Source organism: Ovis aries, chromosome 13 (genome assembly GCF_016772045.2).
Source record: "Ovis aries strain OAR_USU_Benz2616 breed Rambouillet chromosome 13, ARS-UI_Ramb_v3.0, whole genome shotgun sequence".
NCBI lineage: Eukaryota > Metazoa > Chordata > Mammalia > Artiodactyla > Bovidae > Ovis > Ovis aries.
In genome coordinates, this window is record NC_056066.1 from 35,634,616 (window position 1) to 35,661,084 (window position 26,469).

Sequence of the window (26,469 nt, forward strand, 5' to 3'; positions counted from 1 at the left end):
TGGTCTGGGTTAATAAATTTTATTCAAATTTTTGGTAATTTTTTTGCAATGAAAGTATGTATTCAGATTAATGAAATAAATTAGGTGGTAAAAGGACGGAGGGACATAAGGTAAAAACTTGACAGAGTTGGATTAAGACAACTTTAGTTTTTTTTAAAGGATGCAGAATCTCATGTATATTGGCAGACTCAGAGAAGGAGCCAGGACTCTGAAGAGGGTGGACATGCAGGAGGAGGTGGGGGCAGTGGAGGAAGGTCTTGGCGTGGGCTGGAGAGGCTGAGCTCCAGGTCCAGGTGGGGACATTAGCTGTGGAAATGGAGGACGCACCAGACAGAGCAGGTCCTGTCACAGGTAAAGCCAGAGGAAGAAAGAGGAGAGGAACTGGGCTCTAGGGCAGGGGACAGAGCGTTAGACCAGGCCCCCACGTGAGAGTGATGAGCAGTGAGCAGTGAGGTCACTATGACTCTGCCTGATCCAGAATCTCAGGAGGATACTGATGTGTTTCTGGGCACGCCTGCCCAGAGTGGCTAAATGGAGCGTCAGGCTTGGTGTTTCAGAGAATGACTGACCTCTCCCATCACATCATGACGGACAGCAGGCTTCTTCAACCTCAGTGTGATTAACATTAGGGGTCAGATAACTCTTCGCTGGGGAGCTGTCCTGTGCACTGTGTTGCTGTTTACCAGCATGCCTGGCCTCCAACAACTGGAGGCCAGTAACACCCCTGTGCTAAGTCACTCAGTCGTGTCCGACTCTTTGTGACCCTATAGACTGTAGCCCACCAGGTTCCTCTGTCCATGGGATCCTCCAGGCAAGAATACCAGAGTGGGTTGCCATGCCCTCCTCCAGGGGATCGTCCCAATCTAAGGATGGAACCAGCATCTCTTATGTCTTTTGCCTTCGCAGGCAGATTCTTTACCACTAACCATCCCAGATCAGTTCAGTTGAGTTCAGTCACTCAGTTGTGTGAAGCCCCTAACCATCCCAGTTCAGTTCAGTTCAGTCACTCAGTTGTGTCTGACTCTGCCACCCCATGGACTGTAGCACGCCAGGCTTCCCTGTCCATCACCAACTCCAGAAGCCTACTCAAACTCATTTCCATCATGTCGGTGATGCCATCCAATCATTTTATCCTCTGTCGTCCCCTTTTCCTCCCATCTTCAATCTTTCCCAGCATCAGGGTCTTTTCCAATGAGTCAGTTTTCGCATCAGATGGCCAAAGTACTGGTATTTCAGCTTCAGCATCAGTCCTTCCAATGAATATTTGGGACTGATTTCTTTTAGGATGGACTGGTTGGATCTCCTTGCAGTCCAAGGGACTCTCAAGAGTCTTCTCCAACACTACAGTTCAAAAGCATCAATTCTTTGGTGCTCAGCCTTTTTATATAGTCCAACTCTCACATCCATACATGACTACTGGAAAAGCCATACCTTTAACTAGACAGACCTTTGTTGTCAAAGTAATGTCTCAGCTTTTTAATATGCTATCTAGGTTGGTCATAGCTTTTCTTCCAAGGAGCAAGTGTCTTTTAATTTCATGGCTGCAGTCACCATCTGCAGTGATTTTGGAGACCAAAAAAATAAAGTCTTTCACTGTTTACATTGTTCCCCCATCTATTTGCCATGAAGTGATGGGACTGGATGCCATAATCTTAGTTTTCTGAATGTTGAGTTTAACACCAACTTATTCACTCTCCTCTTTCACTTTCATCAAGAGGCTTTTTAGTTCTTCACTTTCTGCCATAAGGGTGGTGTCCTCTGCATAAATGAGGTTATTGATATTTCTCTCAGCAATCTTGATTCCTGCTTGTGCTTCTTCCAGCTCAGCATTTCACATGATGTACTCTGCATAGAAGTTAAATAAGCAGGATTATATATAATTTAAATAACTTCTATATAGAAGTTAAATAACCATCCTAACCCACTAGTTATTTATTTCAACCAAAAATAGCTCCAGACATTTTCAAACATTGCTTGGCGGACGGAGCAAAATCTTTTCTGGGTGAGAACCACCGATCTGGAACTGGACTTCATGCCCACATGCCAGGTGTGTCTCATGATGGTGCAGGCTGCTTTGCCCCCATGGACACCCTGCCTGCTTCTGCAGAGGTGGGAAGGTACACGGGAAGCCACGCCCACTGCCCCTTTACTGCCCCGGCCACAGGTGTTGGCACGCACCTTGTCCCCTTCAATGCCAGGTCACCCATCAGGCAATCCTGCCCTTAAGTCACTTCTCACTGTCACCACCTTGAAGAAGAGAAAAAGAAATTTATGTCAAGGGTATGTTTCATAATCCTCTTCAAATCATGTCACAAAATATTCCCTTCCTCTTCTGGAATCTTCCTGTAACCCTCACACATCCCCATTTGTCTCAAATGTGTAAACTCCAACTACTTTTCAGGCATCGTATCAGGGCTGGACTCTCAGATAAAGCAGGGTGCTCTCTGCCCCTGAGGGGATCCTATAAAATGAGTGTGATAAAGAGTCTATTAAATATTAATAGACATACACACCCAGTGTTTCACAGTCCAGGGCAGATGTTGCAGGAAGGTGCAGTCAGGGAGGCTCTTTGGCGGTGGTGATATTTTGGCTACATGCTGAAGGATGCCAGGACTCTGCTGCCAGCCAGCACAAAAAGAGCCTTCTGGTTGGGAGAATGGATTATTCATACAATGAGGCCCCCCCACACACTGTGTTTAGAAATGTTTGAAAAGGTAGATGCAACTGAAGTATCCTAAGCACGAAGGAAATCAACCAGGGGCCAAATTATCATGCCTGCCAGCTGTGTTAAGAAATGTGGGCTGCTTCTGTAAGTGCAGCCTTTTAGAACTGGGAGCCTTAGCTATGCTCTTTTTTTTTTCTTTAATTTTATTGAAGTATAATTGATTTACAATGTTGTATTAATTTCTGCTGCAAAGTGATTCAGTTATATATATACATATTCTTTTATATATATATATATATTGTTCTACATATGCTTTCCCACTATGGCTTATCACAAGAGATTGAACATAGTTCTCTGTGCTATACAGTAGGACCTCGGTCATGCCTCCTGTATATAACAGTCTGCATCTGCTAACCCCACACTCCCAGTCCTTCCCTCCCCAACCCCTCTCCCCTTTGGGCCCTGCTCTGATCTTAACTTCTCTGGGTGGGTCACTCTTTCATCCTCTCTTTTAATCCAAGATCCAACCTTTTGGCTTCAGTTAAAAGTAATCCAGCCATTCATTTGAAATTCCACAGAGAAATTTCTCCATAATCTTTTTTTTTTCTTTCTGTTTTTACCTCTGCAGAACAGATCCCATAATATCTATGAAACCACCTCCTGGGGTCTTCACAACTCTATTATGGTCTACTTTTTGCGTAGAAAATCCACAAGCCCTCCCCACAAACTCCTACTTTTTTCCCAGATTCATTTTCTTCTTCCCATCAGCATAACCAGGAAACCTTTCTTACCCCTACCGGGATATCATATTCACAAGATGCTAAATATCCAAGCCCCAATTTCTGGGTGTGATCCTTTTAGCAAAGATTAATTCTCCTTGCACCGATCATGCTGGACATACTTTATATGATTTTTCCAGCTATTTTCACCCTGAAGAACGTGGCTGTCAAGCCGAGTGATGTTACGGACACAGGAGTCTGCACTGCTCAGTGTCTCTCACCAGTCGGTCCTCATATGTATTTTTAATTCTGAAAGTATCTCTAAAGAGAGAATACATGCTCAAGCTGATACCAGAGACATTCTCAGGGGCTGTTTTCATAGCAGCTGTTCATTTCATGGAGCGAGATGCTGTGGGAAGGGGACAGGCTGAGAGGTGAGACAGAGTGAGGCTGCGAAGGCCAGCTTTCCCCACGTCACAATCTGCTCCTACTGGCCCGTCTCTCCCAAGAACACTGATGTAGGCTCAGGCACAGACCTAGCTCACCCTGAACCCTGCCCTTGGTGCCTTCTTCCTAGTGGCCAGTATCACAAGACACACCCAGATTATCAGGAGGGCTGGGGCCTGGAGAGGGCAGGGGTAGGGATGCCAGAGGAGAAAAATGGCTTGTCTTCTTCCTTATTTTTTAAAAATAATTTTATTTATTTAGTGATTTTTGGCTGTGCGGGATCTTTGTTGCTACACAGGCATTTCTCTAGTTGGGGTGAGCAGGGACACTTAGTGCTGGACCCAGAGTAAATGCCCAAAAAATGGTAGTAATATTAATTAATAATTTGTGGGGGAAAAAGACGAGCTAATCATCTTTATATGAGAAAAAATTTCAGAGATTGTATGTAAAACATGAAAATATAAAACTTAAGCAAAGAGCATGGAACTGAGCCTGAAAGTATCATATGACATCCTGAAACCCAAGAAAAGTGATACATTTGTTTGTATAACATCTTTAATATGGAAAAAACCCACAAAGTTAAAAGATAATGAAATGGGGGAAAAAATACCTGCAATAGTAGTAGGAGGGACTTCCGGTGGTCTAATGTTTAAGAATCTGGCTGCTATGCTGGGGACTCAGGTTGGACCCCTGGTTGGGGAGCTAAGGTACCACGTGCCACAAAGCAGCTAAGCCTGTGAGCCAGAGCTACTGAGCCTCCGAGCCACAACTAAAGAGTCTGTGCACCGAAATGACAGGTCCCAGGTGCCACAACTAGGACCCAGTGCAGCCAAATAAGCAAATAAATATAGAATTACTTTTAAAAAGTAGTAAGAGCCCACTTTGTTTAAAAAATAACACGATGCAAACATACACACAACACATAGTCACCATATTTGAGTGTATGTATATATAGGCATATATGTATGTATTCCTATATATCTGTTGGTATGCATGCTTGTATATGAAGGGGAAAGAAGAATATTCACAAAAATATTGGCTTATAGAGTTTCGTGTGATTTTAATTTTCCTTATATTTTATATATTCTATTTCTTAAAAAATGTATTTAATTTTAAAAAGAAGTTATTTTTTAAATTTTTTTAATTAAAAAAAAAAAAAGGCTTAAAACATTTTCTAGATAAGATCAGCTTTTGGAGAGTGGTGCATCCTCCAGAGACCAGAAAGTTGAACTAATTCCAGAGCTGAGATTCCCAGTATGTGGCTGGGGTGGGGGGCGGGGGTCGTCCCAGTAAGCACAAAGCCTCAGCTCAATCAATTGTATTAGTAGTAAGTCAATGGGAAATTGGCTAAAGTATTAAATGATTCAATTGCTTTTTATTTTGTCTGGAAAAAAGAGCATAGCCATAAAATGGAAATTGCTGGCACAGTCTTCAAAGAGGACCCCCCAAAAGTAAGTGCTTATTGTAGCTTATTGGATAGTTTCTCTATGAGTCAAGAGAGGCTAAGTGTTATAACAAACGGCCTTGAAAGAGTATCTGAACACAATAAAGATGGATTTTGTGTCCTGCTGGGAGTCCCTTGGGACTAGTATGGGGCCCCACGTGGTTACTGAGAGAACTAGACTTTCCCAAAGTGGTTCCAGCCCAGGGTCTCTACAGAGTCTTCCTCGAGGGAGGTTAGCTGGTTTAGGGAACCCACTGCACCGTTTCTGCCATGTGTCCAGGGAAGGGAGTTCTCAAGTCTGCCAGACACCCAGCTTCTACTCTCCGCATAGTTTGAGAGTGGATCTTAGTCTCACTGTGTCCTGGAGGATAAACTGTCGGTTAGGAAAATCCATCTCCTGTTGCTCTAAATAACTTTCTAATAAATAATTTAGTGTCACGCATACCTTGATATATTAAAGGAGCCAGACACTGCCAGCACTCCTATCTCTAAAAAGAAACTGGTTACTTCCCTTGCTCACTCCTACTGTTTAAATAAATTTCTCTTTCTGGTTTATGCATCTGTATATTTTGAGATGGAGTTTCCTTTCTATTTCCAGAAAGAATTTCTGGACCTGGAAAGCAGTAAGACCTGAGACACAGGGATTGGGTGCCTGCTCTGCTGTCCCATGGGTCTCTGTCTGACTCCTCAGGGTCACTTGATTCAAAACAGAAAGTGAAGCTTACAGTGTGGGGTGACCCTAAGATCTTCAGAAGGCAAAGGATTAAGTCCAGATAACAAATGAAGGCATGATCAAAGATAAATCCAGGACACCAAGATCTGGTAGCTGGAAAAAAACAGCCAACATGATTTTACCATCTAGGTAAAGCAAAGACGGGCTTCCCTGGTGGCTCAGATGGTAAAAATCTGCCTGCAGTACAGGAGGCCATCTGCAATGCACGAGACTGCAGGTTTGATCCCTGGGTGGGGAAGATCCCCTGGAGGAGGAGATGACAACCCATTCCAGTTTTCTTGCCTGGAAAATCCCCTGGACAGAGGAGCCTGGTGGGCTACAGTCCATGGGGTCACAAGGAGTCAGACACGACCTTAATGAGTAACACTTTCACCCTTTCAAAGAGAAGATATTTAGGCAGGTGTCTTTTAGAGCAGGGGCTTCTCCCATTCTGGGACTTGTTCTGAACCTGGGGGAGCCTGACTTTGCAAGGGAAAGTGAGCGGGCTCCACCATCCAGAGGGTGGGGGGTTTGGGGAGTAGAGGGGTTGGGAAGGAGGGTGGAGGAGGCAGAGATGGGGTGGCGGAGGGGCAGTACCCTTTCCACTAATTCTGGAGCATTCCAGAGCACGCCAAAATTAATCCTCTGAGTGTTCATTTCTGCTCTACTCTCACTGAGGAGTGTCACAAGTGCTTCCTCAGTCAAGAGGAATTAACACGCTCCATGGGTTGCCTCTTCCGTTCACCAAATTTACTCACATGGAAACCTCTAGGCTCTCGTATTTAACTCCCTGGGCCTCTGAACTGAGGCTGGTGGAGAAGAGCAAGCCCACATCAGGGCCTTTTTTATTCACTGAGCTTTGCTTCAAGAGCCCCTTTTTTTTGGAGGGGGGTACATGGCTTTCTCCAGGGGCACGTACTGTTGGGGTGGAGGTGGGTAATTGGGAATGAGAAGGTGGGATTGTGCTCCTGGGAAAGATCGTGAACCCAAGGAAACCCCTGTTCAGATCTTTTGCTGCTCTAGCACTGAGTTCTTAACCCAGTAGCAGAACTGGCTAAATAATTTGTGGGGCCCAGTGCACAATAAAAATGTAATGCCTTTTGTTTAAGAGTGATTAAGACTTTCAAGATGGTTATAGCCGGACATTAAACCAGGCGAGAGGCTCCTCTGCGTGTGGAACTCTGAGCGATGCCATAGGTCACAAGCCCCTGAAACCGGTCCTGCCCACAGATTATCTTCAAATTATACACAGTCAAACTAAATACCAATTGTTTCTACCTTGAACGTATTTTTTCCTCTGTGTACTCACTTATATTTAATGTGCCACCGTGCACCTGGGCAGAAAATTGAGGATCATCCCAGATTTCTCTTTCCCTCACCCCCACCTTCCAGTTAGTGACTGTTTCTATTGATTGGGAGAACTTTCTTTTTCAGTACGTCTTCTCATCCTAATCCCTGTTGTGTTTCAGGCTCATGATCTCTGACTGTGTATCTGTTTGCCTGAGTGATCTCTCTAAATGGCTAATCTGACCACATCATTGCCCTACTGAAAAGCCTTGATAGACTCCTTAGAACAGGGGTCCCCAAACTCTGGGATCTATTGCCTGATGATCTGAGGTGGAGCTAATGTAATAATAATAGAAATAAAGTGCACAATAAATATAATGTGCTTGAGTCATCCTGAAACCAACTCCCACCCTGCCGTGGGAAAATTGTCTTCCACGAAACAGGTGCCTGGTGCCAAAAAGGTTGGAGACCACTGCCTAGAACCTACAAAATAAAACCCAAGTAACTTTGCCTGGCACGTGTCATCCTTTCCAAGCCAGCCCCTCCCTCCTGGCTCACATTTTATGCTCCAAAAACACTAAACTACGAATGGTTCCCACAGCTCCTCACAAAGCCAGGCTACATGCTCTCTGAGGTCGTTCCTTCTGTTGGAATACTTATTCTAGCTTCCTGAGAAAGAAGACTTTCCCACACTCAGGGCTGCAGGATACTCCCCCCCCCCCCCCCCCCCCCCCCCCCGCCAAAGACACCAGGTTCTAAGACTTTGTAGGTGTGATTAAGTCATGGGTCTTGAGATGGAGACATTATCCTGGATTATCTGGGTGGTCACTAACTGCAACTGGTAAGAAATGAAGTATAGAAGGCTTTACTGCACAAAAGGGGAGGTGAGGTGAAGATGGAGCAGATAGAGACTTGAAGATGCTATGATGCCGTCCTTGGAGAAAAGGGCCACCAGCCAAGGACTACAGCCCTAGAAGCTGGTGAAGGCAAGGTCAGGGTTCTTCCCTAGGGCAGCCTGCTCAATGCCTGGATTTCAACCTAGTGAACCCCTCTCAGACTTCTGATCTTGAAACCACAAGAGAATAAATGTGCATCACTTTAAGCTACTCAGCTTGTGGGTATTTGTTACAGCAACCACAGAGAACTAACACACCACTCTCTGGAGAACTGCCCCCTTCCCTGCCCACCTCCCCGACCTGGGCATCCTTCTCTGCACCCACCACTGTGCTGTGCTTAGCTGCTCAGTCGTGTCTGACTCTGTGTGACCCTATAGACTATAGCCCACCAGGCTCCTCTGTCCATGGGGATTCTCCAGGCAAGAATACCAGAGTGGGTTGCCACGCCCTCCTCCAGGAGATCTTCCCAACCCAGGGGCTGAACCCAGGTCTCCCGCATTGCAGATGGATTCTTTACCGTCTGAGCCACTAGGGAAGCCCAAGAATACTGAAGTGGGTAGCCTGTCCCTTCTCCAGGGGATCTCCTGACCCACCACACAGATTTCTAATTTCCCCAGTAGGTCATGTGCTCTACGAAGGCAGAGACTGTGTCCTGTCCCTCTTTATACTCCTGGCACCTAGGCCAGTGTTGGCAACATAGCAGCCACCTCGTAAATACTCACTGAGTTGAACTCCCCCACAGGGTGAAAACGGGGTGGGGTAGGGACAATCTACCTTCAGCTGGAGAAGTTACTCTTCTGTGCTCACAGTTTTCATTGCTCTCCTGAAACTGAGCGTAATCATCCCTTAGATCCATCACACCTGCAAACTGTCTTCACTGATGAAAGTGCCTTTAATTTCACTACAGAAAACTTGCACGAACTCCAAGTGCCACGTAGCCTAAATAGACTTTTGCCCGAGTTGTTTCTCAGGGACTTGGAGTCAGTTGTGTCCAGTTCAGCTGCAGCCCATTAAGGTTGGTTAGGACCACTGACCCTCCAACTAGGCATGGCTGGTGTTTGCTCAGTAACATTTGACATCAGAGGGCCCCAAACTCCATCCTCAAACTGAGCTGTTGTGCGTCGCTAAGTCGTGTCCAACTCTTTATGAACTATGGACTGTAGCCTGTCAGGCTTCTCTGTCCATGGGATGTCCCAGGCAGGAATACTGGAGTGGTTTGCCATTTCCTTCTCCAGGAGATCTTCCTGACTCAAGGATCGAACTTGCATCTCTTGTGTCTCCTTCATTGGCAGGCACACTCCTTACCACTGCACCACCTATGCTAACAACACTATTTTCTGAGCCTGTGTCATGTGAGGAAGCCCACAGCTTAGATGCGTCTGTACAGATAGTGGTGACCTCACCTTTTTCTGATTTCCAATCCGTGTTCCCCACACTCTCCACGCCTCAGTGTCACCCCATAAATACCCCAGCCTCTGCCCTCGGGGGAGATGGGTTTGAGATTTGTTCTCTGGCTTCCTTGCTTGGCTGCCTTGAGGATAAGCCTGTTCACTGCTGCACTGTTTGGCCAGGAGCATGAGGATGGTAGAGCCCAACAGAGCTGAAGAGTTTGTCCAGAAAACAGAAGGCAGGTCATACCAGCTGAGGGGAGGACCTCTCCAATGGAAAGAGAAACTCTCCCAGAGGAAGACGGCCACCTGAGCAATTCCGGAGGATCACTTTCTAGAAAGTGGAATTCTCAGGTCAGTTTTGGACCATTGCTGATTAAAGTCTATGTCAATTGCCATTTTTGAGAAATTGCACAGGCAGAGGCTGATGCTTTTGTGCCAGTAGTAGTAAGAACCAGTTAGTAACATCCAACACAGATTCACTCAGGAACATGCAGACAAACTTCAGCAGAATTTGGAGAAAAAGCAAACAAAGCATTTCAGTCTAGAGGAGAGACTGTTCTCTTAGCCACACTGACCGGGTTTCCAGAGGATTTCTGGGGAGATGAGGCAGGAAATTCATGGCCAGTCTCCCTGTCTGCTAGATCTAGTTAGATACGTGAACTTCTCATTTCTTTCCCTTTTTTCTTTTTTTTAAAATTTTGACTGTGCTAGGTCTTCATTGTGGCACTTGGGCTCTTTGTTGTAGCTCAATGGTTTCTCTAGGTGTGGAGCGTGGGCTCTCTGGTTATGGCGAGTGGGCTTAGTTGCCCCAGTGCAGGTGGGATCTTAGTTCCCTGACCAGCAATGGAGCCTGAGTCTCTTGCTTTGGAAGGTGGATTCTTAACCACTGCACAACCAGGGAAGTCCCAACTCCTCGTTTCTTGCATAGTAAAAATGATATCTATTGTATGACATAATGTAAGTGAAGTGAAAGCCGCTCAGTCATGTCTGACTCTGTGACCCCATGGACTGTAGCCTGCCAGGCTCCTCTGTCCATGGGATTCTCCAGGCCAGAATTCTGGAGTGGATAGGTGTTCCTTCTTTAGGGGATCTTCCCAACCCAGGGATCGAACCCAGGTCTTCCTCATTGCAGGCGGATTCTTTATGGTCTGAGCCACCAGGGAAGCCTGACATAACATAACATGATCCTCAATTGTGATCAATCTATCCCTTGTTGCCTTTGTAAACCCTGGAGTAATGAACACCCTGAGATACTATAATTGAAACTTATCTGGCCTGGACAGATCCTGATGACTCTTTGTTGTCAGGAATCTGGTGGCCACAGTGGGTGAATTAAGCAACCCCCTTCCAGAAGCCAGCTTCGAGAGGCTAACCTCTGCCTGGTGGGCTGCGTGTTGCCCAGGGTAGAACTCAGGAGAGCTAGAAAGTTCTCATGTGTGATATAACCTGAATTCTAATTCACTGTGCTGAAAGACAAACGTGAAAATAATGGGAAAATTCCAAACCTCATAAAATCGCCCAGACTCAGTGAGAAAACTCTAGTCTTAGAAAAAGTGAAGAAGTCAACACGTATAAACGAAGCTCTGATCACTCTGCTACAGCAGTAAACAGCTGGCAAACTCGGTGTCTGCAGAATTGGTGTTGGCTGTTCGTACAGCCCTGGGGGCCTCTCGCCAGCCAGCTCTTACTCCAGTAAAAACCAAATCAGAGTTCACCCTCTCCAAGAAGTTTACTCCTGTTAAGTGGGTCAGAGCCATAAAGATCTATTGCAGACACAGGACTGTCAGGGACGCCCATTACTGCACAGACGTAAACAATTATTCAAAATAGAAGTGGAAAAGCAGGAAGAGAAGTATACTGATAATTTCATGAAGAGTCCGGGTTTCCAAATAGGAAGCCCTTCCTGCAGACGTGGTGAGCTTTCTAGGGTATCTGGTGTGCTGTAGGCACTCAACAAAAATTAAATTAACATATCAAGACATCCAAGGGAAAATGCATTTTTTCAGACATAAGAGAACACAGCTGTGTTTGGGGTCTGTTGACGATCTTGAGTTATTTTAAAAGTGTTTTGTTTTGGTAACCCATCTGGCAAGTTCTCTTCCCCTTCATATTTATACCCGTGTGTATTTACAGGAGAATTTAATCCATATGTTCCTGATTCAATTACACTTGACTCATCCCAGTATTGCTTTGTAAAAGTGATTTGAATGCCAAGAATCTTGCAGGTTTTCCTAACAAACTCTGAAGCTTTTGTGTTTTTTTTCCCCCTCCAAGGACTAAGAAATTTACTTTTTTTTCATCCAAAATTCTGAGTTTTTTTTTTTTTTTAAGGAAACACATGGACTTTCACTTATCACTCTGTTAGTATTTAGTTACAATTTGGGATGGTGAGTGGCAAAATGATGACCTGAATAAAATTGCACTGAAAGTTGGTTATTGGTATTCCTATTACATAACTGTCCAAAAAGACATTTATCCCCAAATTAGATCATTGCAGGAATTACTAAACTCTTGAAAGCTTTCTTCTTGGTCCAATTCAATAAAAAATAATAATATATTGAGCAGCCAGGAAATCAGGTCACTCTGCTCTTATAGCAGACAACTTCTGGAGTGTCTGCCTCTTTCCCAAATTAACCCTGCCCCCTACCTCTCCCCTCACAACTCCCCAGCGGAGTTTCTGGCATCATGGAAGTCACTGGACTGAGTGGGTCCTTCCTTAACTCAAATGGGGCTGCCAGGGGGTCTCTTTTGTTTACAGTTTAAATTGGTGGGTTGGGGATAGAGCTGTTAAGTCGCTTCAGTCGTATCCAACTCTTTGTGACCTCAGGGACTATAGCCCACCAGGCTTCTCTGTCCAAGGGGTTCTCCAGGCAAGAATACTGGAGAAGGTTGCCGTGCCCTACTCCAGGGGATCTTCCTCACCCAGGGACTGAACCCACGTCTCTTATGTCTCCTGCATTGGCAGGCAGGTTCTTTACCCCTAGTGCCACCTGAGAAACCCTTGAGGATAGAGAGGAAGAAGGAAAGGGAAGGGGAAGGGAAAAAGAAGAGAGCTCGGTTTAGTCTTGGTGTGACTTGTATCTGTATCACATAAACTCAGGACCAGAGAGCGAGCATTTTCTATCACAGGACCTGTGGTACAGAGTCAATAAGCTGGCACACAAAGACAGGATGAACCAGAAAATCAACATACGTATTTAATGTGTTATTTTCCTCTAAAAAATGTTACTATCAATGCACTTTAGGATCTAAGCAATTCGGCACGCTTGATTATATTCTAATTGATTAAATCAACAGAGAAATTCTAGTTTTAAGGGAATGAATGCAAAGTAGAGTCCACCTTATTTTCAATGTATAGAATAAAATTTGCATAAAGCAATGTTGAGAAAGTATTTAAAGATGAGTTTAAGGGGATAAGATGTATTACAAAAATCTATGCAATTCGAATGTAGAGTGGCACATTTCTAGAAGCTAAAATGATAAAACCACTAAAGACCAAACTGAGACCGCTAAATCCATTCTGAAAATAAGTTCATTATTCAAAAGACAAAAAGTTATATTTTTAAATTCCTATTGCTAGAAATAGCAAAAGGAAGAAGCAGATAGAGCTCTAGAGGAAACAAACCTGGCAGGTAATCTGATGCAATTTAATACTTATATTAAATGTTATGTTGACTACTTCTCATTAATTCCTCATTATTGCTGTCATTGTCCTGTGATGTTTTTAAACCATCTCTTAAGCGAATCAACAAACAGTTTTAGCAACATGACATAACAGTAAGATGCAGAAAATGGCACGCTGCTGCTGCTGGTTAGTCGCTCAGTCGCATCTGACTCTGTGCCACCCTATGGGCTGTAGCTCGCCAGGCTCCTTTGTCCACGGGATTCTCCAGGCAAGGATACGAGAGTGGGTTGCCATGCCCTCCTCCAGGGGATCTTCCTGACCCAGGGATTCAACCCGGGTCTCCTGCATTGCAGGCAGATTCTTTACCGCTGAACCACTAGGGAAGCCTCATGAAACTGCATACTCCCACCTAAATATAAATACGAGCAGACAAGGAAACTATGAAAGAAATATACTGAGTATGTTTTGTTTCATGTCATTACCTCGAAGAAGGTAAGTATATTCATTGATGGAAATGGAAGCCCAGGCAGATGACTTTCCAAGTCAGGAAACCACCCATGAAGAAAGTTTTAATAAATAACACCTCAGAGTCCTAAAAGAATTTACTGCACCACCTCATGGAGGCAAATACTCTAGTTTTGTTTTGTTTTTAAAGAGGAGAAAGATTCCAGGAATTTAAAGCCAGTGAGCTTGTCCTCAAACCCTGGAGAAATGATAGAACAGGTTGCTGAACAGTCCGTCCATTTGCGGAACTAAGAAAAGGAAGGTGTGGTCACAACGCGTAGACTGTGCAGAGTGAGAAAGAGTTTTCACTTCGCTCTCTGACAGAATCACGTTCCAAAAGAGTGGATTACAAAGTGCAACAGTGAAAACGAGTAGAGACCGATGTATAGCGTTGCATATAATTTCAAAAACAATGGCAAAGGCTGGGACCAGGGTCCAGGAAAAAGATCAAGACGAGTCTATGGTGAGAAATGGTGCCCGTGACCAGCCATGGCAGTGCCCTGCAGCACGCAGTCCCCTGTCTGGGGTCCTGCGTCCCCCTCCAGTGGACACCCTTTCACAGCACTGACTCATTCATGGGCATCCCACGGAGAAAGCGGGAGGGAAACCTTCAAATGCCTGAGGTCTCACATGGGAGAGGGATTGAATTTCTCTCGTAGAAATCCAGGAGGCAGACAAACAGCACCTGCTCCCACAGTCGGTGAAAGAGAGGTGTGATAAAAAGCCAGCATTTATTGGGAGCTTATTGTGTGTTGGACGCAGCGCTAATTATTTATTGTCTTATGAAATGCTCCCCAAACTGATAAGGTATCTGTTATTACCTCCATTTTACAGATGAGGAAACTGTTCGATGCAGAAGTTAAATAGCTCACCGGGGTCAAGTGGTGACCTCGGAGCTATATTTGAACAAAGAGACTGAGTCCAAAGTCTCCCTGCCAGTGGGAGAGGAGCCACAGATAATGGACCTCAGTCTCAGGCCGCGTTCAGCCAGAGGCTGCCGAGGTGGCCCCCTCCAGGACGGTTCAGGCACTGCTTTCCTGCACGGAGACTAGCGGGCTTTCTCCCTAAGCGGTGTTTTCCCAGATCTGAGAATTATGAATCTGGAAGTATGAAAAAACAAACTTTCCAACAAACACCCCTAAACGTTACTGGTAATTAACCCTGATTGTTAGGACTAGAGGCCATTTTCACTTTTTGGTTAAACTTCTCTGTACTTGGTGATTTTTTTTTAACAGTGAGCATCTATTATTGTTATAATTAGAAAGAAACACTTGAGCTGTTTCCCACTAAGCAGGGAAGAGGATCCAGGAATGCATGTACAAAACTGTGAGCAGATGGTTTCTACATGGTTCAAAGGGTACTAAATAGCGTTATATTCTTATAGAAATGTTTGCGTTTCCCAGAATATGATTTTTTTTTCTGAAAAATCATAATGATCTTATATAATTTTCCCTTGACACTGAGTATGTTTTAAAAAATCATTATAAGGAAGAGGCAGGACTCGGGATGTGAAATGAAAATAATTGTAGTCTCCTTTCCCCTCCCTGATACCACCCGCTGGTGTCCCTTCTGTGGGGTTATTTATTGAAAAGCAGCTGATGGAGGCAAATACTCTATTTTTTTTAAGAGGAGAAAGATTCCAGAAATTTAAAGCCAGTGAGCTTGTCCTCAAACCCTGGAATAATGATAGAACGGGTTGTTGAACAGTCCATTTCCGAAACTAAGAAAAGGAAGGCATGGGGGTTCTTTGGCGCCCTCCCCATGTCACTGTACATCTCATCAGCTGTTCATTTAGATTCAAGCAGAACTCACTCCGGAGTTTCTGATTCCGGGAGAACAGCTCCACCCTCTCCACTTTTGGCGAGATCTCCTGAGATGTCCAACCCCTTCCAGCCACACCTGGCCCATCGGACACACGCCGCACCCCTTCGATCGGCCACCAGAGGGCGCTCGGACACTTTCCTAAAACGCAGCTCACTGCAAGTTATTTTTTTCAAGCGCACAGCAGACACCTCTGAGTCAAAGTGATTACCACGCTTTCCTTTGGCAGAGAAATGTTCCAGCACATCAATCATATTATATTCTCCAGGGAAATCTTGTCTAATCTCCAGCTGCAAATATCGTATACCCTCAAGATGGGATCTGGGTTAAGTATAAAAAACTGGGTTTGAATACCTGAATTGTGAGTGTGGCCAGGTGGCCCAGCCTCACTTTGGGCAGCGCAGGGGTGGGGGCATGGGGGGGAGTGGTCAGCACCTGTGGGCTGGGGTCTCTTTGTGGAAACAAAGAAGGAACATGAGCTTCCACGTGCTGACTGACACACATGGGGACTTACCAGTGTTTTGTCATTAAATTTGGGAAAGAGGATGGAGAAACATGGAAACCAGGACTTTGCTTTCCTGGGCATCTGTTACTAGCTGCTGCTTATGCCAAGCCCTTTGAGGTATACATGTTTGGGGTGTTACTATCCTAGAGTTTACAACAGAGGCTCCTGGAGGTGAAGAAACCTGTACAGGATCACATACCTCAGAAGTGGGGGCACCTCGGGGCAGCCAACTGTAAGTGCCTCACTTTCACTGCTGTAATTGTGCTTCTTTCATGACTAAGTCATGATCAGTTACTTGTACACATGGGAAGTCGATGACCTATATTTTAAAAATAAAAGACCAGAGTATTATTTTAAATTTTGAAAAGGGGCAGGGTATAGGCGGGGGTGTTCTCCTTTTAAAAAGGAAAAGCTGGATAAACTTATTCTCATCTCTCCTGTTGCCAGAGCCTGCATCTAGGCTTTTGCTATAAGGCTGAGTTCTTGAAAGAACATCTATGAAAGAATCACTCAGAATGTGTTACGAATGCAGATTCCTGGGCTAACCCTTGTCCAGGTTTTCCTTGACTTATGACTGGGTGATTGAGGAGTCCCACGTGGCCCTAGTGGTAGGAACCCACCTGCCAATGCAGGAGACTTAAGAGATGCAGGTTCAGCCCCTGAGTTGGGAAGATCCCCTGGAGGAGGGCATGGCAACCCACTCTTGCCTGGAGAATCCCAGGGACAGAGGAGCCTGGTGGGCTGCAGTCCATAGGGTTGCACAGAGTCAGACACGACTGCAGCCACTCAGCATGCCCATGATGGGATGGCATCCCAACAAACCCATCATAATTTGAGAGTATCGTTAAGTCGAGAATGCGTTTAAGCACCTAACTTATACCGTGGATTAGCCTAGCCTATGCTTAATGTGCTGAGAATGTTTATATGAGCTTATAATTGGACAAAATCATCTACGCCAAAGCCCGTTTTATAATAAAGTGTCAAATAGCTCATGTAATTTACTGAGTGTTGTGCTGAGAGTGGAAAGCAGACTGGCTCTAAGTGTAGGGGTTGCTTCCTCCTCTAATCACGTGGCTGACCGGGAGCTCTCTCTCTGTTGCTGCCCAGCCCTCCAGGGTATATCACACTGCATATCGCTAACTCGGGAGGAGAACAAATTCACAATTAGAAGTAGTACAGTTTCTAGATAAGGTGTATCCCTTGCACACCATCATAAGTTGAGAATTGTCTGTACGAGTTTCCAGTTGCTGCTATAACACATGACTGCAAACCTCCAGACTTTAAGCACCACAAATGTGTCATCTTTTGGGTCTGAAGATCAGGAGTCGAGGATGGGTCAGGAAGGTGTGTGACTTCTGGACAGTCTAGGGGAGAAGCTACTTCCTGGTCTTTTCCACCTTCTGAAGTCCGCAGCGTCCCTCGGTTCCATCCTCTGCTTCCGTTGTCACATCGCCTCTGCCTCCTCCTTTCACTTATAAAGACCCTTGAAAGTTTGTGGGGCTCCCTGGACAACGGAGGATAGTTGTCTCATCTCAAGATCCTTACTCTAGTGACATCTGCAAAGTCCCCTTTGCCATATAAGGAAGCATATTCACAAGTTTTGGGGTATTCGGATGTGGACATCTTTGGGGAGCTATCATTCTGCTTATGAAGATGTCTCGGGAATTCCTGTTCAGAAGTTTGATGGGGGGCCCCAGAGTCTTTATCTCTGACGGGAGCGCCCCCACGGTCCCCGACCCCCACTGATCTCGGTTACACTGTAGTTGGAGAATCATTTCTATAAATGAATCGCATCCCACACGTTAGGCCGTGGTTGCTGGTCGGGCTGTTTAGTTTCTCTGTGGCACGGCTGCTCAGTGGGGGTGACTTCAGGGTCTCCGAGCCCTGGGAGAGCAGGGTGTGGTCCTGTCGGGAAGGACTGTCCTGGCGAAAGGAGGAAGGGGTGGGGCGAGACGTTGGTCACTCTCTCAAAGGTCAGAGGTCAGTCATTACATCCTGGCATGGGAAGGCAAGAGGGACCCTCAAGGAGAATGATGTATCTATCAGGAAAGAGACAGCACCTTCCACCTGGGATGATTGTAGGAGCATTTAATAAAGAGACAAGGGGAGGAGCAGGGGGTCCTGAGCCATAAACCAGCAGGGGGACATGAATGTCCTTCAGCCTCAGGGGCATCAGGAGGGAACACAAACCAGATGGGCCACGTGGAAAGAGGTGGGCAGGGTGGTGGGTCTGCCCTGGACCCCTCTCCTTTCCTGTGTGGTCCTCGTTGGCCAAATCCAGCTGGAAGCCAGAGGACCCCTAGGTGGTGCCTGCAGAATGACCCCCCGGGGGCTCAGGGCAGGGCTTGAGACGGACAAGTGGAATATCTCCAGGGAAGGAAGTATTTCCAGTCCTTGAGAAAGAGGTCACCACCATCCACCCTGTGAACCAGCACAGTAGGGAGGTGGCGGAGGAGTGACGATTGTGGAGGGATGACCAGTGGGGAGCGTGGGACCATGAGACCAGGCAGCACACTGATGCCCGAGTGCAGGAAGCGCCAAGTCAGCCCCCGTGGGACAGGAGACAGGGGGTGGACGAACCCATCCACTCCAGAGAGGGTCCCCCAAGGGCAGAAACTGTGCCAGAGGCAGGGGGTGTCCGCCAAAGCTTCTGTCAGAATCAGAGGCCTTGTTTCATCATCACTGTGGAAAGACCTTTGCCAACAAGCTCCAGTGCTTGGCAGTAAGAAGCCCTGAAGTGCTGCAGGGAGAGCCTCCAAGCTGATGCTGGGCCTGCACCAGGCACACCTGGGCACACCTGGGCACACTTGGGAGCAGGGCTGCATTCTCCATTACATCACATCCAGACGTTTCACGGGCCCCAGGGAAGAAACAGTATTCTTTTAGGAGTTTAAAGATTCGAGACGTACAGATGGAAAACAAATAAAAACAGCAAGAAAGAGAACGTAAAGTTTTTAACCGGGGGAAAGGTGGAGCGATTTGGGAATTTGGTGGAACATAACTTACCAGTGCAAACCTGGGGAAGAGGGATGTAGGGAGAAAAAAGATGCGCCAGGTCAGGAGATGCCCCTGTCCTGTCTTGTCGGTCTAGTTTCTGCCACTAGTTTTTTTTTTATTAAACTTTTTCTTTTGTTTGAAACTTCAGCTGGACAGCAAAGGGACTCAGCCGCACATATCATCCCCCAAAGCCCCCTCCCATCCAGGCTGCTGAAGAACACTGAGCCGAGTTCATTGCGCTGTACACAAGGTCCTTGTTGGTCATCCATTTTCAATACAGCACCGTGTACACGTCCAGCCCAAACTCCCCTTCTCTTCCCTACATCCTTCCCACCCCCTCTGCAAGTTCATTTTCTAAGTCTGTGAGTCTCTGTTTCATACGTAAGTTCATTCACATCATTTCTTTTTTGATTCCACATGTAAGGGATATCGTGCAGTATTTTTCCTTCTCTGTCTTGCTTCACTGTGACAATCCTTAGTTCCATCCATATTGCTACAGATGACATGATTTAATCTTTTTTAATGGCTGGGTAATACTCCACCGTGTGAATGTACCACGTCTTCTTTATCCATTCCTCCGTCCTTGGACATTTGGGTCGCTTCCATGTCTTGGCTATTGTAAATATTGCTGTGATGAACATTGGGGTGTACATATCCTTTTGAAAACAAGGCCATGCTTTTTTCTGGATATATGCCCAGGAGAGGAGTTGCAGGGTCATATAGTAGCTCTATTTTTAGGTTTTTAAGGAACCTCCACACTGTTCTCCATAGTGGCTGCACCAATTTACGTTCCCGCCTACAGTGTAGAAGGGGTCCCTTCTCTCCACTTCCTTTCTAGCATTTATTGCTTGCTCCACCACTATTTTAAAGAGTACTCTTTAAAAAACGCAAATCTGAGTGTGTCCCTCACATACTTAGAAACTCTCAGTAGCTTCCCACAGAACTTTGAACAAAAGCCAGCCTCCTCACTCTCTCTGAAACCCCTGGGCGAGCTCTCCCGTACCTGCTGCTTCTACCTTAGCTCCTGTGTGCTCGCCTTGCTCACTGTGCCATCAGTATTCACATCCCTTTCCTGAACCTGGCCATTCCTGACGGCACTTGGACTTCCTTCTGCCTGGATGCTACACCGCTTCCTCCACCAGCCTCCACACAGCAGGGGCCTTCCTTGACCAGGTTGCCCTCTGTCTCTGCTTCCTGGACAGGACTGGTCTCAATTTGTAGTTTTTACTTGCTTGTTTCCTTGTTTATGATCAGCCTTTCCCATAAGAAACGCTATGAAGTTGGGGTTGAGCTCTGTTTTGTCTGTTGTTGAATCTCTACTCTCCTCCATGCCTGGCATGTGTCGGTCGATGGATGGGTGAACGGATGAGTGGATAAATGAGTGGATGAAGATGGGTCGATGGGTGGATGGATGAGTAAGTCTTACAAGATCTAATCTTTGCTTGCACTTGAAAACAATGTTACTTCACAAAAGACTTGTTTGGATTTTGCTCTGTTAGACACTGCTAAAAAGTTCTTGGCACTTCACAACCAGAAAGAATCAAGACAATTAGAGACAGTGCAGGAAGTATTTGGACATGTGGAAGAGGTTACATTTATCCAACCCTAGACAATTACTCCAGAAATAATAGCTCTTACTTATTTCAGAAATTTCAGATTTGCTTTACAAAAACAAAAATCAAAGCCTTATTTCCATGTCGGAGAGATTATAAATGACTTCAGCAGGTATGTGTGCATGCATGCGTGTGTGTGTGTGTGTGTGTAGCCTTCATGTACACAAGTAACAGAAGGATTTGTGGCTTACAGAAATTCTGCCTAGTGCTTTGTCATAAACAGAATTTTCTTTCTTTGCAAAAAGCTAAAAAATACTCCAGGCAAATCTGGAAAATCTCTTTGCATCTCAAACCCCTTACAGCACTTTCTCAAGGATTTATAATGTCTGAGAAATTTTATACCTCAAGACACGGAAAACCAAGATGGTCAAAAATTTGGAGTCATTGGAAAGAATTCACCTTTATATACCATTCCACCTCTAAGTTTGTTATTTAATATGGTCTAGGAAAATATGTTAAGGAGGGAAACCTCTTTTTACCTGACTATAGAATTTACAGTAAGGTGGACAGGACGGGGGAGCCTGGTGGGCTGCCTTCTCTGGGGTCGCACAGAATCGGACACGACTGAGACGACTTAGCAGCAGCAGTAGCAGCAGGACGGCTGGAGGAGGAAAAAGCCACTGGACAGATTAGGGAATGTGAGCAAGGAATCGACTTCCTCAGAGGCAAGACCCAGGAGAGCTCAGCTGCAGGGGCTGCACCTTGTGGGTAGAGCCTGGATTCAGCTTCTTAATCATCCAGCCTGAAGTCCAGGGACAGTCACACCAACTACGTAGCCTTGTTCCTAACTGTCTCTTAGTTTCCTAACCTGTAAACCGGGAATGGTAATAATACATCTTTCTAATACTATTATGATGGACAAGGAAATGGCAACCCACTCCAGTATACTTGCCTGGAGAATCCCTTGGTCAGAGAAGCCTGGCAGGCTACAGTCCACGGGGTCGCAAGAGTCAGACACGACTTAGTGCCTAAACCACCACCAATACTATTATGAAGATTAGATGAAAAACCAACATCCATAAAACCCTTCATAGTCACACATGTGAGGTAACACTTAGGACCCAATAAGCTTTCCAAAAAACATTGGCCGTAATCATTGGTCAAGCTCAGTGCTGTCCAGTGGAAAAATAACATAAGCCATGTGTGCAATTTAAATTTTTGTAGAAGCCACATGGAAAAAAAGATACATTCATTTTAATACTTAATTCAATATATCCAAAATGCTATCACTTTAATATAATCAATATAGATAATTAACAAGACAGTTTATAGCCATATCTGTTTTTTTATCCATCCTAACTCTTTGAAATTCAGTGAGTACTTTATACTTAAAAATATAGCAGCAAAACTGGCCACATTTCAAGAGCATGGTCTCCATCCGTGGCTGGTAGCTGCTACGTTGCCCATTGCAGGGCCAGTTTCTGGGCCTGAATCCCAGAGAATGACCGAGATGGAATAGCACACATTCCAGATTTCAGCCGGAAAAATCTCTCCACGTCCTGCTGCCAATCCCATTTCACAGAAAAGCAGCAGCTGAAACACTGCTGAATTTAAGGCTGAAGTGCTTTTCTCTGGTTTGACTCCCACATCCCATGCTTCACAGCCCCCTCCCTGGAAGCTCTGTCAGGACTGTGAAACCAGAATAGGACTTGTTTGTTTTCTGAATTCTCTAGGCCTTGGAGGACTTGGTTACCACTCAATAGTATTAGAGGCCTGCCTAGGAGCTAAGATGGTACAGAATCTGCCTACAATACAGGAGACTCGGGTTCAATTCCCAGGTCAGGAAGATCTCCTGGAGAAGGGAATGGCTTACCCACTCCAGTATCCTTGCCTGGAAAATCCCATGGACAGAGGAGCCTGGTGGGCTACAGTCCATGGGGTCACAAAGAATCAGACACGACTGAGCGACTAACACACACTTTCAGTGGCTTTGGAGAGTCCTGTTTGTTTACTCAAGAGTGTTTCCAGAATTCCGAGGCTGAAATCCACCACTGGGAACCAAGACAAAAGGGCTCTGCATTTCCTTCTTCAGGTTTACTGTGGTCTCTTCTGGAGAATGATTCCCCCGCAAAGAGAAGGTTAAAAGAGAAAAAGAGAAGAGGTTCTCTATGGATTTCACCCTTTTTCCCAGCGGTATTGATGGGAGCCAGCAGATGGCAGCCTAGTACCTTCTACGGTGACCCAGGGAAGAGGCGTAAGAAACATCAGTTCCCTGTGTTTGTGGAGACAGGTGGTGGTAGCCCAAGCTTGGTGTTTGCCTGGAGTTCTGAGATACTTATAGGGTTGTGATGTTACAGTGAAGGCAGCGGTGGACATCCCAACAGAATTTTCTCTTTCCTGTCTTCCCTTGCTTAAGATCTTTTAAACCACTTTTCTTGCAAGGAACAGCCAATTCTGACTCCCTGTTGGAACGGATTCTTTGAATTCCTTTTCCTTGCTTTTCTTATTATAATCATACATAATGCCCTGCCTCAGAGAAAACCTGCCCCTCTGCCTGACTGTTAAGTACCTTTGTTCAGAACTCTGTCCACCTATGGATGTCAGGAAGGAAGAAATAAACACATCCCTTGCCTGAGGCTTGCCATTCTAGGAGACGTTTGCAAGATTAGTGGCCTTCTGACTGTTTCCCCACGTTCTCCCCACTGCCACCGCCAAGTCTCTGTTCTACAAAATAATCTAGTATCCTGACACCAGTAAGATGGTTATCTTCAGACATTGGTCTGCTTTCTTCTCTGTTGACTGGCTTTCTAAATAAAATATTCCTTACTTCAACTTATTGGCCTGTCGTGTGGAAAGCAGAGTAAGCATGGAGTCGGTAACACTTTGGGGAATCTTTTTCACATTTACTTTTTCATCTCAAACGATGATTTACATGATTTGAATCCTGGGTGGCTCAGTAGTAAAAAATCTCCCTGCCAATGCAGGAGATGTAAGTTTGATCCCTGGATCATAAAGATCCCCTGGAGGAGGAAATGGCAACCCACTCCAGTATTTTTGCCTGGGAATTCCCATGGACAGAGGAGCCTGGCAGGCTGCAGTCCGTGGAGTCTCAAAAGAGTAGGACACAATTGAGCAACTGATATATACATATATATGTGTGTGTGTGTGTGTGTGTGTGTGTGTGTGTGTGTGTGTGTGTGTGTATATTCAAATGCTGCACAGGGGATGGTGTCTATTTCCAGTTATTAAGGGTCACTAGTTTTTTTTCTCCTTTCTTCCACATCCTTCACTTGCTGATAAACTTGTAAAAATTGTTTAACATGTGTGGTTGGGTGTTTCTGAGAATACTTGTTCTGTGAAATCTGAAACTTTGTAGATCAGCAGTCACATTAGGCAAGGTTTTGAATTCCATACAGGAAACCCATGGCTGCTTCTTTCTCCATAATCAAATAACTTTTCTGAGAGTGTGACTTCTCAGAAGGCTGTCTGAGAATTAAAACCACTCCTTATCAAAGTTTAGGCATCTGATCACACAGTCAAGTAAAACTCTGGATATCGACACTCACAGGGGTCAGTTTTCTCTCCTGGAAAAATTAGTTGGCTTATTTCAACTTAAGAGAACATTTAGATGATAGATAACTATATGATTACAATGGATCATTATTTTTGGAAAGAGTATATACAGATAATATTTGTGTGCTTCCTTGAAGAGTTTTCTTTAAATAATGAAATTGTGAAAATGAGTGAGTTAACACCGGTTGTTTTCAGTAGAAAGGTAGAAAGAACGGAGGATTCTTAGCTGTGTTTATTATGTGTGTTCGTGTTAAGTCATTTTGGTTGTATCTGACACTTTGCGACTCTAGGGACTGTAGCCTGCTAATCCCCTCTGTCCGTGCGATTCTCCAGGCAAGAACACTGGAGTGGGTTGCCATGCCCTCTCCGGGGAATCTTCCCGACCCAGGGACTGAGCCTCATCTCCTATGTCTCCTGCATTGGCGCTCATGTTCTTCGTCACTTGTGCCACCTGGGAAGCCTGCGTTTATCTACTCACTCACTAGCTTCTCAGTCTGGGTATTTGCTGGGTGTCTATTAGGGGAAAGGCACTGTGCCAGGTGTCATGGGGAAAGGAAGGTGATCCTTCCTCAGATTCTTCCTGTAAAGAGGGGTCCACTGGAGGATGTGGCATTTAGAATGGATATGTATAGGAAGGTCAGAGAAGGCAATGGCACCCAACTCCAGTACTCCTGCCTGGAAAATCCCCTGGACGGAGGAGCCTGGAAGGCTGCAGTCCATGGGGTCGCTGAGGGTCGGACACGACTGAGCGACTTCACTTTCATGCATTGGAGAAGGAAATGGCAACCCACTCCAGTGTTCTTGCCTGGAGAATCCCAGGGAAGCGGGAGACTGGTGGGCTGCCGGCTATGGGGTCGCACAGTCAGACACGACTGAAGTGACTTAGCAGTGGCAGCATGTACAGAAAGGAGTTTTCCGCATGGCTCAGCTGGTAAAGAATCCGCCGGCCACGCAGGAGGCCTGGGTTCAATCCTTAGGTTGAGAATCTCCAGGTTCAGTCCATGGAGAAGGAAACGGCTACCCACTCCAGTATTCTGACCTGGAGAATTCCATGGACTGTGTAGTCCATGGAGTGAGTCTCAAAGGGTCAGACACGACTGAGTGACTTTCACTTCACTTCACTTTATAGAAAACAAACTTATGGTCACCCATAAGTTTCCCACATGGTTTCCCCATAAGGGGAAAGAAACTGGGGAAGAGACACGTTAAGGGTATGGGATTAACAGCTACAAGCTATTTTATATAAAATAGGTAAGCAGCAAGGATCTAACAGGCTTCCCAGGTGGCACTAGTGGTAAAGAACCCGCCTACTAATGCAGGAGACGTAAGAGAGGCAGGTTCAATTCCTGGGTTGGGAAGATCCCTTGGAGAAGGGCATGGCAACCCATTCCAGTATTCTTGCCTGGAGAATCCCATGGACAGAGGAGCCTGGTGGGCTGTAGTCCATGGAGTAGCAAAAGAGCTGGGCACAACTGAAATGACTTAGCAAGCACAAGGATATAACAAGTACAGAGAATTATACCCATTATCTTGTAGTAATTTATAATGGAATATAATCTGCAAAAATACTGAATCACTATTCTGTATACCTGAAACTAACAGAATATTGTAAATCAACTATACCTCTGAAATAATAATTTTAAAAATGGATCTTGAAAGATAGGTAAGTCCATTAACAGACAAACAGTTAAACATTTAAAGGAGTGTTATTCAGCCATAAAAAGGAAGGAGAGTCTGCTATGACATGGATTAACCTTGAGAATATTATGCCAAGTCAAAGAAGCAAGATGCAAAACGACAAATATTATATGATTCTGAAACCACACTCTTGCTCAAATGAGATTCAAACCCACTGTCTTTTAATTGAAACTGCTTACCTGGTCTCAGGACTTACTGAAGCTCAGGTTCTCTTGTCTCAATGTAGAAAGAATTCAGTGTGAAGCAAGGCAATAAGTAGAGAGTGAGTTTATTAGCATAGGATGCTCGTGAGAAATGCAAGAGGGCAGGCGAGGGCGTGCAGCCCTGAGAACAATGAGGGCTACGTTTTTATAATCAAAGAAAAAGCAGGGAGGGGAGAAAACCACCTTCTTCCTCATTCTTGGGCACACACAAAGCCTACATCATTAGTTCCTCCTTTGACCCTCTATGGTTTAACTGAAACTGTCACTGCACTATTTAAATCATATGTATTTTAGCAGAAGAGTGAAGTTTAGTTGCTCAGTCGTGTGCTACTCTTTTGAGAACCCATGGTTTGTAGCCCACTCAATTCTTCTGTCCATGGGATTTCCCAGGCAAGAATACTGACATGGGTTGTCTTTCCTTCTCCAGGG

General features: G+C 45.3%; 1 long non-coding RNA gene across 2 annotated transcripts; it reads right to left on the reverse strand.

Annotated features, from left to right (window-relative positions):
* On the reverse strand, positions 1-26,164 carry LOC105609165 (uncharacterized). 2 transcript variants are annotated; one of them, XR_009595910.1, is made up of 4 exons: positions 26,017-26,164; positions 16,216-16,335; positions 2,179-2,247; positions 1-1,845 (listed from the first exon to the last, which is right to left on the reverse strand). It is a non-coding gene; the product is annotated as an uncharacterized LOC105609165 (long non-coding RNA). The 2 variants fall into 2 exon arrangements; XR_001044437.5 differs by lacking the exons at positions 1-1,845; positions 2,179-2,247 and adding an exon at positions 12,734-13,595.
* Positions 26,165-26,469: the final 305 nt, after the last annotated feature.